Source organism: Triticum aestivum, chromosome 2B (assembly GCF_018294505.1).
Source record: "Triticum aestivum cultivar Chinese Spring chromosome 2B, IWGSC CS RefSeq v2.1, whole genome shotgun sequence".
Taxonomy (NCBI): Eukaryota; Viridiplantae; Streptophyta; class Magnoliopsida; order Poales; family Poaceae; genus Triticum; species Triticum aestivum.
In genome coordinates this window covers 413,256,976-413,261,116 of record NC_057798.1, presented here as the reverse complement: position 1 = coordinate 413,261,116, position 4,141 = coordinate 413,256,976, and positions in this window count along the sequence as shown.

Sequence of the window (4,141 nt, the reverse complement as noted above, 5' to 3'; positions counted from 1 at the left end):
TAACCAAGCAATACATTTGTTGCCTGAGGTTGCCTCAAGGAGTGCCCTTTGGAGGTTAGTACGACGGGGTTCCAATCTGTGGCTACAATTCAAGGGTAGGATGCCGGCTTCCTAAACACAACTAAGGATATTTCACAATGGACTATAAGTAATACTAGCACATATGTTCATGCGTTGTAACGGAAAAAATTAGTGTTTTGTTCAAGCACAATGTCTCGTAGTACCGGATTCACTATGAAGAACATGCTGCAATACAGCTTCCTTTTACAAAATGAACATAAAAAATAGGACGAAATTTATCCGCGTCCATATTTTCTTTGCATGCATAATCTCCCACTAATTCCATTTAATAATTTTTTCTTTAATTACCATGACATCCTCACCCGTTTTAGTTGGGAACCAAATCCTTCCTTTAGTTGCCCCACCATAGTGAAGCCTATGGATCCTCCTTTTTAATTATCCTACCTTTTTACCTCAAATCCTTTCTTTTAATTAGCCCTATCTATTTGAATATTCTATTTATTAAGCCCACATTCATTCTTTTAATTATTACACTGATTTATCCACAATCCTTTCTTTAATTAGACATCCATTTAAATATCCTATTTAAGCCCACAATCATTCCTTTAGTTCGCTCACTCGCTTAATTAGCTCGCCGTAAACATGAGGACTGCTCTGCAATATTTTAACCGTCTGTTGGTTGATTCCTGAGGCCACTTGTATATTTACTGGTGGGAACCATTGTAAAAGAGCGAGGCGGGATTAGTAAACATGAAAGATGCATAGCTCGTTGATTTTTACATCAAAGAGCCAGACAGGAGGTACTGCGTTCAATTCCCACAATGTTGATTTATTTTGACCCAATTATTTCTCGCGGCCTCTATAAAAGCCGCCCAACGTAAAAGTACCTGGCCAGATGGCTTACCATGTGTATGAGTGAACCGTAACGAAACTTTAGCGTGCACTCGTACCAAACGAAAATCATCACCTCAAAAAGAAAAAACCAAACGAAAATCAATGAAAAAGACTAAACCAAACCAAGAATATCTAATCCCTTTAATAGTAGGTATAGATATAGACATATATTAGGTACCCGGTGATGCCAGCTAGATTTTTTATGCAGACCCCGGGCGGTGCCATAGGAAGATCGGATATGATGTAGTACCCACTTTGGCCTTAGAGAGATCGCTTCGATGTAGCCTCCTGTCTGGCCTAAAAGAGTTCACTTGGCTGCAACCTCCAGGTGTTACCTCGGAATTATCTTGTGACGCAGCCTCTGCACTGACTTCAGAGATCAATGGAATGCATCCTCTGGGTCCAACCTTAGAGAGATCGCTATAATGCAGCCTCCAGCCGACCGCAACTCCCGGGTCTCAACCTTGGAGACAACATCGAGTATAACCTCTAATTTGGTCCCCGGGAAGGTCGGTTATGATGCAATCCCTAGGTATAATGGCATGCATCAATGACCAATACACATATGAATTATGTGCCGCACTAGCCACATCCATCGACAGTGTCTACCTCTGGTGCACACACAGATGCAAAACCACCCAGTGAAAAGTGTAGTTTACGCTCATCCTTTCCTAAGTTAAATCTTGATATTTGTAAGGATTTTCCTAGATATCACTTGAAGTTGGCTAGTAATCACTAATAAATGCAAAGATGTGCAAATCTACTTGTTTCTCAAGTTGTTGCAGATGTGAAGTTAAAAAGGAGATCAATAAACTCATATCCAAGATCTACAAAAAAATGAAGAATTTCCATAGGTGGAATACCACTAACATCAACTCAAGAAGGATAGTCGTGCACTAGTATGGACACAACCCATCGTCGCGGCGCTCGTACCAGGCATCCCCACGCTGCCACATCAAACCGAAGAGATTTGTAAAAGTGGGGGTGATACGTCTCCAATGTATCTATAATTTATGAAGTATTCATGCCATGTTTACAATAAATTTATATGGTTTTGATATGATTTGCATGGAACTAACCCGGACTGACACTGTTTTCAGCAGAACTACCGTGGTGTTGTTTTTTTGTATAGAAATAAAAGTTCTGCAAATGCAACGACACTTTTTGACGATTTTTTTGGAACAAAAGAGGCACTACAAGCTTCGTGGGAGGACCAGATGGTGAAGGAGGTGAGCACAAGACACCTGGGCGCGCCAAGATGCCTAGGCGCGCCCAAGTGGGTTGTGCCCACCTCTAGGCCCATCTTCGCGTGATTCCAACACTGAAAAATCCTATAAATAGAGAAACCATCAGAAATAACCCTAGATCAGAAGTTTCACCGCCGCAAGCCTCTATAGCCACGAAAAACCAATCTAGACCCCGTTCTAGCACACCGCCGGAGGGGGAAATCATCATCGAAGGCCATCTTTATCATCCCTATGGTCTCCAAGATGAGGAGGGAGTAGTCCACCCTCGGGGCTGAGGTTTTGTACCAGTAGCTATGTGTTTAATCTCTCTCTCTCTCTCTCATGTTCTTGATGGCACGATCTTGATGTATCACGGGCTTTGTTAATATAGTTGGATCACATGGTGTTTCTCCCTCTCTATCTTTTGGTGATGGATTGAGTTTTTCCTTTGAGATTCATTGTTATTGGATTTAATACTTTTATGGATTTGAGAGCACTTGATATATGTCTTGCATATGAATACCCGTGGTGACAATGGAGTATTATACTGATTCACTTGATCAATGTTTTGGCACTCAACTTGCGGATTCTCGAGGTGACATTGGGGTAATCTATGCTTAGGGGTTGATGCACGTTCTCATCTTGGTTTCTCCGGTAGAAATCTTGGTCACTCTTTGAGGTTCTTTGTGTCCGATTGAGTATTATGAATATGAAATTGTTTGATGCATATTGTATAATCAATTCACGGATACTCGCGGTGACATTGGAGTGTCTAGGTGACATTAGAGTTGGTTGATGTGTATCATATGGTGTTATTTTAGTACGAAATCTTGGTTGGATCGACCGGAAAGAATAGCTTGGTGTTATTTTAGTATAAACTCTAGGATAGATTGATCGGAAAGAATAGCTTTGAGGTGGTTTTCCTACCCTACAAACAATTTCTTCTTATGTTCTCTGCTAGATAAGAACTTTGTAGTGATTCTTTATTGCATGTGATGGATGGTTATATGATCCAATTATATTAGCATTGTTGAGAGATTGCACTAGCGGAAGTACGGACCCTAGGCCTCATTTTCAAGCATTGGAATACCATTTGTGCTCACTTTTGTTACTTGCTACCTTGTTGTTTTTTATTGTTCATATTACAAAAATCAATATCTACTATCATTACTATACTTGTATCACCATCTCTTTACCGAATTAGTGCACCTATACAATTTACCATTATATTTGGCGTGTTGGGGACACAAGAGACTCTTTGTTATTTGGTTGCAGGGTTGCTTGAGAGAGACCATCTTCATCCTATGCCTCCCACAGATTGATAAACCTTAGGTCATCCACTTGAGGGAAAATTGCTATTATCCTACAAAACTCCACGCTTAGAGTCCCAACACGAGTCTACAAGAACAAGTTGTGTAGTAGACATCAAGATATTTTCTGGCGCCGTTGTCGGGGAGGTGAGTGCTTGAAGGTATATCTTTAGATCTTGAAATTGAATCTTTTAGTTTCTTGTTTTGTCACTATGGTTTGTAAAAGAAAACTACACAAAATATGGAATTGAGGTGGCCTCATATTATTCGTCTTTATAATGTCTTTGTTGAAAATGATGGATCAGAAATTTGTGCTTAATTGATAGAAGAAGAATTCAATAAAATGTTTGGCACAAAATGTTTGAATGATGAGCATGATTGCAATGTTGCTAGTATGAATTATTTGAATATCCATGATGCTAGTGATATGCAAAGCCATAAGCTTGGGGATGCTATGTTTGATGAAGATGATATTTTTTATTCCCAAGTTTTGATGGGAAAAATTATTATGATGAAAGCATGCCTCCTATTTATGTTGATTATATTGATGGAAGTAGATTTGGTGAGGTCATGACTTTATTTAATGATGGTTCCACTACTTTGGAAGAGGTTTCAATTGATTATGACAACAAAGTTTTATTTATGATGATTATTGTGATGACATGCATGCTATAAAAAGTAATGTTAACT